Raw genomic sequence first — 14,162 nt, forward strand, 5'->3', positions numbered from 1 at the left:
CTGTTGCTGGGACCAGGATATATTTTAGGAATATGTGATGATCCATAAGTGAGTACCGACTAAGAAAGAGATCGAGAAGTGGATAGATCGGAAGATACACGAGTTTGCAGCCCAGGAAAACAAGAATTTGTGCTTGTCGAAGGAAGAATGGTTGAATAGACACTTGTATACAAAAGAACATGAAATTTTCTTCTCTCTTTTCCGTGCAAGTTACACGAATGGTTGGCTAAATTAACGGACAGTCAAGGTACTGGGAATTGGATAACCCTATTGTGTGGACTCTAGAGTTAGTGAGGCGCCTAGATGGTTTAGAAAACAAGATCACGAGGGTTGTTAATTATTGGATCGATAGTATTTTGGGTGGATTCATTACTGAGTTTGTGATTGATACATCTGTCAGTTATAGTAAAGCTGAACGCTGGTTTTTCAAAGGACAAAGAGGTAAGTATTCGAAGTCCCTGAAAACTTTGATTAAAATGCTATTGTGTGAGAAATGGGTTATTCCATTGAATTTTTATTTAGATGAGACTTGACAGGAGCTACGCAAAGTGGAAATTCATTCATAATATATCTCGATTCAGGTGCTGAGTATAGTCCTTTGTTGGGTGCGTCTAATAGTGATGAAGAAAGTAATAGTTTGAAGACGTCTCAAGGTGCACTGTAGACGTAAATCAGGGTATCATGCAAATACCACATCCATCCACTCCACCTCCGCCATCACCTCCACCTGACACACCTACACCTACACCTTCGTCATCACCTCCACCTCACACACCTACACCTACACCTCCGCCTCCACCTCCACCTCCAAAATTCAATATGGTGAATGCTATGAAGATGCCCATATTCAAGGGTCTGTGGACATAAGACCTTGAACAATTTTGGTTTATAGCAAATGTTGTGTGGAATTTACAGTAGATAACAGATGATGATTTGAAGAAAGTATGATTGGTCATATCATTGCAAGATAGAGAGCTAAGCTGGTAAATTAAGTATTGTACGACTCATCCAGCCACGACATTGAAAGATACGAAGGATCTGCTAAATAATGAATTTAAAAAGGCTAAATCTCAGGTTCAGTCTGTAACTGAGGTTAAGGAAATTAAGCAGAAGGTAAATGAGTCTGCGTGGGATTTCGATCAAAGGTTGGAATTTTAGCTACAACATGATAATATGCAAATCATGGATGAACAACACAAGGATCAATATATTGCTTCACTAGTACCCCATTTGAGATTGCCACTGTTACAACAGAAGATTGGAATGCAGGTTGAGGATCTGGAGATTGCTATGAAGTTGGAAGCCTCACTTATTCAGGATACGAATCTGGGAGTACAACAGATTCAGTCACAGTTGGCTAGCCTGCATATGGAGTTGCAGAGTCTTAAAAGGGAAAATAAGTCCAGAATGAGACCCACGTAGAAGTATGGTGTTTAAAATTCAAAGACCATGGTCACGACAAGGATCATTGCCCGATGTATCAGAATTATCTAGTTGGGGGAGGTCTTGTCCCCCTGAAGCCAACAAATACCACTGGGACGAGTACAAGTGTGTTACCATGGTGTGTTATCTACCAAATCATAGGAAAACATATGATGGACAATTTCCATTTGTTACAGAAGTTCATGCAGACTCCCCAGCAAATGTTTTTCAATTTCTATAAGTATGTAAGTCACGATGAGCGCAACTATTGAAGTTATGAATTAATGATGGACATTACACCAACGTATAGAGTACAGACGAAGGCTCGTCCTTAGCAGGATCAAGGTGCAATTGCAGTGTGAGGATGATTCCAAGGACGAGGAAGAGGACGATGGGGAGGAGATGGAAGAGGTTGTGGCCAGATCATTTGTTACAATTGTGGAGAACCAAGTCACTTTGCATGAGATTGTCAGAATCCAATGCACCCCTCTGATCAGTATCGCCGATAGTTTGATCATGTTATATAAGATTGTCCCGTGCTCATTGCAAAAATGCAAGAAAATAAGACCAAAACTCAGCAGCCTACTCAGAACATCCAGATGATGAGATCAAAATCACACAAAGATGGATCCGGTGTTAATATTATTACGCGGAGTGCTATAGCTACTAGGGAGGATAAAGAGAAACAACCAAAGGAAAATTTCTGGGTATGTAAGGCTATTGACAATGAGGCTGGATTTGATTTGAATAAAGAGAAGGAAACTTTTATGGAGGCAAAGAGGAGCTTTGTGAATGTAGGAGTTTATACATCAAGGACTCAGAGTACATGCATGGAGAAGCCTGAAGAAATCAGTACTATGTAAGAAAAAAACCCTTCATTGTTGACATCTTTCTTACAGACCTGCATGAAACTCCTAAGGGACCAAAAATTAGTAGAGGGATTGTAAGAGCTTATAGATAATTGTGTTGGCAAGGGTAAGCCACCGTTGGAATAGCGCGAAGTGCATAAGGTGGACAAAGGTAAGAAAAGGATTGGTCAAGAAATGAGATTGACTACCCAGATTGGTGAATTTGAAATGGACCAAGTGATCCTTGATTTAGGATTTGATGCAAATGTCTTGCCGAAACAAACATGGGAAAGAATGGGAAATTCAACACTACAGTGGTCCTCGATCGAGCTGCGAATGGCGAACTAGCAAAAGATTATTCCCATGGGGCGGCTACATGAAGTAACTATGTATATTGAAGGGGCGTGCACCATAGTCGATTTTGAAGCGATAAAAATTGTGGAGAACAGTAATCCATACCCGCCATTGCTTGGCATTGATTGGGCATTTGATATGAATGCAGTCATCAACCTCAAGAAGTGCAGCATGACATTTGAGAAGAAGGAACTTAGGTTTATTGTTCCATTGGATCCGGTCGAAGGTGTGCGATATACTGAACCAACCTGAGATTATTATGAGGAGGATGATATTGAACAAATCTATAAGCTTACTGTGCAGGATGAGGATTGGATCAACCCTACGACGGATGGGTGAATTACTTGGGAGAAGGACAACTCCTGCAATTCAGATTCAAATGAGGAGCTTGAGCACTGGAAGAACATATTACATGAGGTATCGACGCTATGAAGCAACAGGCTTACTAAGTCACTTCGATGTATATTGACTAAGGTACACAGCTTACCATATTATGATGGTTTAGAAGATGTCAATTTATTTCTAGATAAATTTGAAAGAGATGTACTGGAGGAACATAAATTCCAAGCATTAGACATCGCATTGAGAGCTATGCCTTCCAGATGGTGGGGCACACGTAAGAACAACTTTTCAGACTAGAAGGAGTATCGATGGATGATGAAACTACGGTTTGGGTATGCCAATACCTGAATTTTAGAGAAATATACAGGAAAGGATGATGTGCGTGAGCATCTGGCTCGATGGAAAAAAGCATGGGGAGAAAAACCACAACCAGAATGGGTTCACATATTCTCCCACACTTTGTATATGATTATGGTGAACTGGTATCTAGAAACATATTTACGACATGGAACCACAGAGTGGGATGTTCTGAAGGAAATTTTTTATTAACTTTCAGTTTTGAGGATGGATTTGAGTGTATTGATGAAGCGTTACAGGAGATCAAGGCTACAATATTCAGAATTCCTAAAGAACTTGTCACGTGGGTACAACCAGACTGGAGTACGCAGCTGCGCCATGCTCTGGAATGCTACAATGTGACCACAGAGGAAGGTGAGGAAGATCCTAGGAACATCAGTATTCCTGAGTCAGAAGGACAACGCGAAGTTGTGGGGCCTAAGGTAGAAGTCCCTGACATCTCAAAGCCCTTGAAGACTAAGTAGGTGAACATTGGGTTGGAAGCGCAGCCGAAGTTCACAAATATAGGTGATTACTGGGATGAGGACATAGTGGACAAAGTCGCGGAGTTATTGCAAGAGTATCAGATCTTGTTTCCCACAAAGTTCTCTGATCTAAAGAGAATAGTAGGTGATCTAGGTGTTATGAAGATCACTCTGAATCCATATGTGAAGCCATAAAGTAGCGCCCATACCAGTTGAATCCTAAGTATAAGGAAAAATTGTGCGAAGAATTGGATAAGATGCTTGCAGCCGGGATTATTGAGCCTGTCAAGGAATCAGACTGGGTTAGTCCTATGGTGGTTCAGGAAAAGAAGACAAAGTGCGAAATTCAGACCTATGTAGATTTAAGAAAGTTGAATGATGCTTTTGTCCATGATCCATTTCTTACGTCGTTCATATATGAAGTATTGGAGAATGTTGGAGGTTAGGAAGCCTATTCATTTACCAATGGGTTCTTAGGGTATCATCAGATCAAGATCGCGCCAAAGGATCAGAGTAAGACTACCTTCGCTACAGAATGGGGTTGTTTTCAATATACAGTTATGCCCTTTGGACTTAAGAATTCCCTGCAATCTTTTCTAGGGTGGTAGTCACAGCTTTCAAAGAATTTATTCATAAGTTTTTGGAGGTTTACTTTGATGATTGGACAATGTTTGGGTTAGTAAAGAAGCATGTTTCCAGTCTTCGCCTCATGTTGGATACTTGTCGAAAGTATTAGATATCCCTTAATCTGAAGAAGTGCATATTCTGCATACCATATGGGATACTCTTGGGCCATATTTTTTGTCAGCAAGGGTTAATGGTAGACACTACCAAAACTGCAGTAATTATCAATTTAGAGCCTCCAAGGAATTTCAAACAGTTGTGTGTGACATTGGGAAATACAAGATATTATAGGAAGTTCATCGAAGCATGTGTGCATATCATTGCACCCATGGAGATATCACTGAAGAAGGATGTGATGTTTTGCTGGGATGATGATTGCCAGAAGAGTTTGGATGTATTAAAGGAAAAAATGGTCACAACACCTATTCTAGTGTTCCCTGACTGGAAGAAAGAATTCCATGTACATGTAGATGCATCCTGCATAACATTAGGAGTTGTGCTAACCCAACCAGGCGTAGGTGATATTAACCACCCGATAGCGTTTGCAAGAAGAAAGTTATCTAAGGAAAAAAAGAATTATTCAACCACAGAGCGCGAAGGATTGGCGATGGTGTATGTGCTCTAGAAGTTCATGCACTATTTGTTGGGTGTGCACTACAAAATGTACACAGATCATTTCGCTTTGAAGTACCTGGTCAACAAGCCTATGTTTGTGGGGGGGGTGAATTTGTAGATGGTTGTTGCTCTTTCAATAATATGACTTTGAAGTAGTTATGAAGCCAGGGTGATTAAATGTTGGACCAGATCACCTCTCGTAGATTGAGAATGGTGATGAACCTACAAATCTGGATGAAGGATTGCCTAATGTCAGCTCTTTGTTGTGTGCGTTGCAGAAGAACATTTTGCAGACATAATCTAGTTCTTGTCTATGGGTACAACTCCTGAAGGGTATATGATGCAGCAAAAGAAAGAATTGGTGGTCAGGGCTGTAGATTTTTCTGTTATTGCAGGGAACTTATATAAAATGGGATCGGATGAAGTGTTGCGTAGGTATGTCCCAGATTATGAACGACAAAGTATCCTTGCTGAAGCACATGGAGGGGTTGCGGGAGGACATTATGCGGGAAGAGAAACTGCGCATAAGATCTTACGAGTCAGGCTATGGTGGCTAATTGTGCATAAGGATTCCAAGGATTATTGCAGGGCATGTGATGTCTGTCAAAGAATGGGGAGGTCATCGTGAAGGGATGAATTGCCTCTGAACCCACAAGTGTCATTACAGGAATTCGATAAGTGGGCAATAGACTTCGTGGGACCAATTCAACCACTAGGAAAGAATATAGGAGCAAGATACATCATTACAGCGATCGAATACTTGACCAGGTGGGTTGAGGCATAGCCCGTGAAGGATTGTAGCACGACCATAGTTGTGAAGTTCATTTTTGAATACATTTTGTCTCGGTTTGGCTGCCCTAAAATTTTGATGAGCGATAGGGGTTCACACTTCTTGAATGAAACAATTGTTGCCTTGCTTGAAGAATTCCAGATGTATCATTAGAAAAGTATGTCGTATCATCCTCAAGCAAATGGAACAGTGGAAGCCTTTAATAAAATCCTAGAGAATGCTTTGATGAATATTTTTAATGCAAATCAGAATGATAGGGATGTTCTCATACCAGATGTTTTATGGGCGTATAGAACTACCCATATAAAATTGACTCGATAGACGTCGTTTAGATTGGTTTATGGACAAGAAGCCATAATGTCGATGGAGTACATTGTGTCAAGTTTGTGGATTGCTGCAATCAAAGAGATGGCCGATCGGGATACCACAAAAGAACGCCTCGCGCAGATAGTTGAGTTGGAGGAAGATCGCTTCTTGGTTGGTTTTCATCAGCAGGTGTAGAAGGCTCACGAAAAAGCATGGCATGATCGCCACATTAAACAACACACCTTTAAAATTGGAGATTTAGTGTTTTTTTATGATATCAAGTTCACAAAATTTCTAGGGAAGTTCCAGATGCATTGGTTGGGGCCATATATTGTCAAGGAGATTACGGATGGAGGCACAGTTCAGCTCGTGAAGCTGAACGAGAAGATGTTTCCAAGAAGGATCAATGGGAGTCAGTTAAAGTTGTATAGGGGTGAACCCACCCTTGTGCAATGAATATATGAATGTAGAATAGTCTTAGTACTCTAGGAAGTTGCAAGGGAGTGCAAGACTATAAACTACACTTCCAGAAGGATAGTTTGGCAAAGTCAATCGGTTGTGCGATGAATTGAGGGAAGGCACAAAGGAGAGCTATGACAAAGGAGCTGCACTAGAATTGTGGGTCCCGTGCAGCCTGCCAAAAATTCACCATTGGAAGCACTATAGATGATTGGATGGCGATTTTTCTGTTGAAGGGAGCAGGGGAGAGCATTTAAGGAGCATATATTTGGAAATTTGCTGCCAAAAGCACATTAATGATAGGAATCTAGAGGGAACGAATGGATTTGAATTCAAATGGGGCTATAAATACAACATCCCACTCCACATTTGAACCCTTTTTTTCCTAAGAAATTGCTTTAAGCTTTTTCGCTTTAGTTTGCGCTAAGAGAATTGTTGCATGTATGCAAAGGATTTGAAAATACTTCGAGAGAAGATTTCACAACAAGGATTCAAGAATTTAACTGATTGGCAATGCGAAATATTCCTGGAGAGAATGATTACAAATTGACCTAATCGAACCCAACCTATGCCTAAAACCTTGCCTACCATAGTGCCTAGGTTGCCGAGGCCTAAACCATTTGCCTTCGCGGCAGGAGAAAAGATGTAGAAGAAGCCCCGGCAAGCACCGGTGTGACAATCGCCGCACAAAAATCCAACAGAGGTTAGACAAAAGGAGAAGATGGATAGAACCAAACAGCTGACAGAACCCTTGGACTTAGAGGAAGAAGAGCTCACCATGGGGATTGAAGAAATTGATGTTGATGAAGCAGTGCCAATTACTTGGTTGCCGCCTTATATACCACCAAGGAAATGCACCGCCAAGGTTCCTAAAGATTGAGATTCAACGAAATTCATGGTCTCCACACCATTGTTGCCAGAGAACGTACCCTTTGAGGGAAATCTATTGACCTGAATACCATATTTAAAGATGGAGGACTGGGACCTGGAGGATCATGTGAAGTTCCCGTAGTTGGAACCGAGCAAATACCTGAAGAAGGTATACTATGAGGAGTCAGATGTTACACGAACTGAAACAATGTAGTGGGTAGCCGGAGTTGAGTGAGCGAGGTTGTTAAACATGTTATGGGTGCCACATTTTAGCCACAACAGCATTAAAACTATCTGTGTGCATCAATTATTAATGTTGGTTCATGATGGGTGCCTTTGGTTAGGAGGGCCCATCCCAATCATTGATATGTTGATTCATTGGGTAACATTGTTGCCATATCAAGGAGTAGACCCTGCGGATGCTTTCGTAGGAACATTGCAGGAGAACAATTTGGCATATCAAATGAAGAGCGACTTCGGGTTGGTGAAGTCACACAACTATGCGATTAGTTCCATCTCATATGGAGCGGTACAGTTTGCTGCACAAATATTGGTCGGGAAGATCATGAGGAAATGTAACACTGATGAAGTGTTAGTGCCAGTAGTATATCTGGTTGCACAATGCACCAAGGGAGTCCAATATAATTGGGCTAAGTATTTATGCCATGATATTTTGGAAGATTTTCGTGAAGCCCAAGATGACAGCAAGGCGTTCCACTACGTGTGGTTGCTTCTCTTGATCACGCTAGTGGCAAGGAGAACGCCGGAGAAAATCCAATTCTTGTAGCATGATTCAGACCTATGCGAGACCATGAAATTCGCCTCGCTATGGGAAACAAAGGACCCTGAGCGCATTATGGAGACAAAAAATATTTTGGGTCTTGTTTTAATCGGAATTAAGGATGGTGATTAACCAACGGTCACGGTTATCACCAAGCTTGCATGCCCAGTATGCGAATGTTGTTGATTTCAAGGCAGATTTTCATAATTTGTCTATCCACGCGAAGAAAGATGCCAAGAGCACATGGCACAAGTTACCATACTTGGTTTCCGAAGACAATATTATGGGGGTTTTCAACAAATGACCAAGCGATTGGCTCACCCCATCTGATGTAGGCACAAGTACCAGTAAGGCTACCGAAGGAGACGCAGAGAAAACCACATCTATGACAGCAACAGTGAAAGAGAAGAAGAAGGAAGCATATAAGGATTTTGTGAAGGAAAAGGCCACATAGAAGAAGGGGGCTTCTTCCAAGGAGAGGGATGCACTGAAAGAGAAGTTCTTTGCCAAAGAGACAAAAGTGCCAAAGGAGAAATTTGCCACCACGTCGTAGGCCACTATTGACCTCGAAGAATTTGAAACAGAGCGCACCAATGAAGAGGTCGAGACAGAGGTGAAGAGGAACGGGGCGCAAGCTTGGAGTCCCCCTTCATTGTCAAAAAGAGACAGAAGAAGAGCTCCATGAGACTGTGCAAGAAGAAAAAGTCTGACAAATATGCGAGCACGACACCTTTGGTCCTCATGGAGGGGGACTTGAATGAGATCGGAGATGTGATCCACAGTGTAACAAAGTCTATTTGGAATGACATTGAGGACCAGTACCATCAATCACTGGACAAGGTGCAATAGGGTGTGAGAGAATTGCAGGTCCAAACATGGGTTATTCAAGTGAGCGTTGGACAAGCGAACCTAAAGAAAAAGAGTGGGTTAGGCTTAGCAGTAGAGATCACTAGACTTCTGCGTAGTACAGTTACCATAGAGATCACTACATGTCGAGACTTCATAAGACAAGGCGTGCCTAGTGCATCTAAATAATTTGAGTCTAAACTTGGTGGCGCTCCATATTCAGACACTACACGAGCTGCATCAAGGAGTATCAGATGAGATCAAGGTTCGGGAAAAATGAGCATTACTGGTCATCAGTGAAATAAATACCAATAACCAACAGATGTTCAAGAAAAAGGCGCATGCACTTAAGGAACATGAAGAAGTCATTACGCGTAGTCAGCAACTAGAAGCAGCAATAACATAGGTTTGTAATGAGATTCCCGAGCTCCAGATCCCATCAGAAGCGACCTCCGTAGAGAAGATCAAGAAGTTAGCTGTCACGGTAAAAGAGTTAAAGGAGGAGATTCATAATGTTTTTTTTAGCTGTAGCTGCAAATATCTGAGCTTCAACTTAAGCTGCAGCCAACCACTCCTCCGGAAGTCAGAGAGCAGCGCAAGGCTGCTATTAAAGAAGACATGACTACACTAGAAGCTGCAGTCAAGGATTGCACCCAGTTGTTTGAACATGCCATGGAACTATGGACCTTGTTGTAGGAGGATCCAACCTTGCAGAAAATCGAAGCAGATATCCGAGAAAAGAAAAGGTAGTTCGACAAGATCAGAGCTACAGCGCAGACCTTAGCACTAGTGCAAAGGTTCACCCGATTGCAGGAGGGGAAGTTCATCCAGACTAAGATCGATGAGTTGCGTCGGAAGGCATCAATCATATCCTCAAGGACGCAACCCTAGGCAGATGAGGCAAGTCAGTTGACACAGATGGTGCAGAGCAAGCTGAAGGCTATGCAGCAGACACAAAGAACCATGGGCCTTGCAGTTGAAGGTCCAACTACAGATAAATTGTTTGAAGAAGTACATTAGGCCACTGCATAGGGAACGACATATCTTCAAGCATTGATGACAGAGTTCAGTAGTTTGCAGGGAAAAATTGAGGCAACACCAGTAGAGTGACTCGGGACAAGTCACAACTTTGTGTTGGGGGCCTGTTGGGATAGGGTACCCTGGGGTCAATTTTGTAAAAAGTTTTGTTATTATTGTAAAGTCTCTACATTTTGAGGAATGGAGTGCACAGGTCAATAGGATTCAAAGGGGATTTAGGAATGTCAAATCCCCTTAGTTGGTTAGGAGTTAAGTTGTTTTGTGACCCAATCATGGTTTATGGACCATGGTATTATAATAGAGAATGATATAAAAAGGATTCATAGAGAATCATGATAGAGAATGATATAAAAAGGATTCATAGAGAATCATGATAGAGAATGGAGAATCTATCTATGTGTGAATGACCTAAGTAAGATAATTTTGTTTTCTGTACTTAGGCAAAGGGGAAGGCTCCTGCAGCTATGTGCGCGGAGACCTTGGTAATTCTGCAACTAATTTCGCAGGCCCCTGTAGCTGTGTGCGCAAGGTTGGAAGAGTCTATAATAGAAGATTTGAGCATAATAAAGGTTTTTTTGGAACACTATCTATGTATCTATGTGTTATTATTTACTTATGAATTTATTGTGTATTCACTTTGTTTACTGCAATTTATCATGAAACATACTTAATAGATGCACGAAAGGGGTAGATATGTTTAATTACATGATGTTATGAATGTTTAGAACAATTGACGAAGGGTTTGAATCTGTTAATTGTTAGTTACTGTAATTTTCAGGTTTTAAGGGTTAGGGTTCGTGAAGGTCGGAATAAAGCCCTAAAAGTAACATAAACACATCACATAGTCCTTTGGATGCAGAAACCTAGTTCTAGCATCCCCCAATATTGCCTCAGGTGAGACTACAGCCTATGCTACGCGGGTTTTTGTCGAAAGGACCAGTAGTGTAGGGTTTGTTGGTTAGCGCAACTAACTCTAAACTTGGGTCCAAGCCCCCTTAAGCCAACACCAACCCGCCCCCCCCCCCCCCCCCCCCCCCCCCCCCCAACCCCCTCCCCCCTCCACACCTCACTCACCTCCCATTGAGTGTGGGAAGTACCATCAAGGTATACTTCCATCAACATTAATCATATTTACCATTACACCTCCATTATCATCACACCTCCAATAAGTCATGTATTATTGTTTAGTAGGCATATAAATGGTTTGCTACCACTTTAGTGGTGGTAATATCCAAAATTGTAAGAACTGAGTGGTTTCTCAGCCCCAAGCTAGCACTCAATAGTGTATGTGCCTCATGACTTGACCAAGGACTCCAGTTAGTTGTCAGTATACTCATTGATACAATATTCAACATTTCCTTGTCATAAACACAATATAAACATGGTCACATAAAAGTGATAAACAACTGAGCATAATAATAACAACAAGAGTTGATTCTTCAACACTTACTTGATGGATCCCTTACATGACAGGGAATATTAGTGGATAACCTCATCATGTTATCTTGAACATACCATTCACATTGTCATCATATTTTTAAGAACATTAATTAATAATCCTTCCACTAGAATGATTCTCAACAAGTGACTTCTTAAATGAAATGGAATCATACACATAAATTTCATCATTAACATATTCATGAAATATGGTGCATACATATGTTAGACAATATAAAGGTTAGGAAAGCTTCGTTTTTATGTTATTTTCATAGCTTTCATATCACTGTCTATTTTGTTCATGTGGACCTATATAGGTCCATGTAGTTGTTTTTCCACCTTCTTCCACCTTCCACTTTTATTCTTATGATGTACATGATTTAATCATGGTCTTTCACTTCCATTTGGGTTTTATTTAGCTCTTATAGGTTCCTTTTCTTTCCTTTCTCATATCCAACAACCAGCTAAGAACAAACCTCGAAAAAAAAGGAAAGAAGAAAGAATTAAAAATTAGAGAAAGACCACAATAAAAACACATGAAAACATTACAAAGTAGCATGGCCATGCTCAAAGTCAACAAACAAAAGAAACAAGAAAAACCGTGGTAAAAAATAACAACAATGGCATGTAAAACATTCCTTTTCACATCATCCATTAGTTCTCAACAAGCTCAATCCTTTGAGTTACAGTGTTTAGTGTTTCCACCATTAATATATACACAAAATTTTAGTTGGAATCGTTTCCAAGGTTGAGAACAACCTCAAAATTCTAGTATCCCTCTAAATAGTTCAAGAAGGGACTTTTAAATATTTCAAAGAGCTTGAGGGGATGTTCCCTCATCTCTTTCTGCATTATAGGTTACTAATTCAGGTTCCTAAAGTTTTCCTAATTTTTTCTTCCTTTACTGCTTGTTTGGGCAGTCTCTTCTCGGGTGTCCCCCTCCACAATTTCAACATGAAATTGGCTTTCTTTTCTCTCCTACCTTATGAGATTTCCCTCTGACCTTATCGACATGACATTACTCTATATCTCCAAAGGTTGATGCATATTGTAACAACCCTTCCATGTATGATAAGTTTTGTAGCAACATTGTGTTCATCCTTTCTTTCTCTTCTTGTCTTCTAATGAGCCTTTTATTTTCTTCCTTACAATTCTTCAACTCAGCTTTCAACTTTTTGATGATTTTTTTTCTATCAGGGGGATTTTTCCTTCTTCTTTTTTTCTCATGGTGGACTTGGCCCATGTTGTGTTGTACCATACTATTTTCCACCCTTTTATTTCTTAATGCAATTATATCTTCTTATGTCTTGTCATACACACATAATTATTAGTCATATCAAGCATGAATGGATTGGCTAATTACCTTGTCTTTCCAATACTATGCATGTTGATATGAAGCATATTGTTGATCTATTGCAATTCACACATCTAGAACCCATGTTAGTCACACATTCCAAGAAATTAAAATAGCATATCAACATGTTTATACCCATACCACTTAGCAGGTTTAAAATCAACATTTTACAAAAATTAGCAACCACAGCCTTTACAAGTTTCAAATCATATGTTAACCTTTATAACAAATTGTATAAGAAAATTGACAATTTACTCATTAAAATGGATTTTAATTATTTTCATGCAAGCCTCCTCAAGCTCAGTGTTAACCTTAAACTTTCATTTCATCTATTCTTAAGCCCATCCAGTTGATCTGAATTTAAACAGGAACCACAAATTATAGATATAACCATAAATATAGAGATGCAACAGAAATAACACTTCATTTCATTAAAATCAGATACCGAAATATGCTTACAAACAGAATGGAAATAAGACTAGCTCGGGCGATGGTAGCTTATCTCTGAGAAGAGATGTGGTGGCTACATGCCTCTGAACTATGTTACAATGAGGCTTGAAGGCCTATTTATTGTTGAGAAACAATGGAAAACTCTGAAACATCCAAAAACCTAACCCTAGGAGATGAAACACCAAACTATGGGCCCCGTTGGGGTAAATTGGTACATCAACTTCCCGGGGTCGTAACTTTGGCATACGATCTCCATTTTATGCACAAGATACCTCCTTAGAAAGGTATATTCGAGGAATACAACCGCTGAAAATGAAGAGCCATGGTGATTTTCCAAAAGAAACGTCATTCAGGGCCTCAAAATGGCTCCAGAAGTTCAAGACCCAAAAACCTGCCAAAAATAGTAAACTATGCTACAATTAAGGAAACTGAAAAAGTGAAAGAAACAATGGTGGGGGTCCAAGTGGAATAGGCGGGTGGCCACCAACATCCACCTGGATCATTCCAACCCCCTTAGGAAGAAATGGTCCCCATTGCATTGGGTTCCTCCATGAGATGAGGAAACTTTTGTTGAACTTGGTCCCTAGTGAGCCACTTGCCCTGGTGAAGGAGTTGGCCTGCTTTGACAACTCAATATAGTTGGATCCTTTGCTGTCGGGTGTTCTTGATCTATGTTTCCATGATCCGATCAATTGTAGCTTGTTCCATGCAGACTGGGTTTAACTCTGTTGGTGTGAGTTTGTTCTGCAACAAGGAAAATTTTAAGAACCCCCCCCCAAAATTTATATGTATAATAAATGGGCAA

The sequence above is a fragment of the Pinus tabuliformis genome, chromosome 5_2 (genome assembly GCF_031772625.1).
Source record: "Pinus tabuliformis cultivar Carrire ecotype Pingquan chromosome 5_2, CPIR1, whole genome shotgun sequence".
Classification (NCBI taxonomy): domain Eukaryota; kingdom Viridiplantae; phylum Streptophyta; class Pinopsida; order Pinales; family Pinaceae; genus Pinus; species Pinus tabuliformis.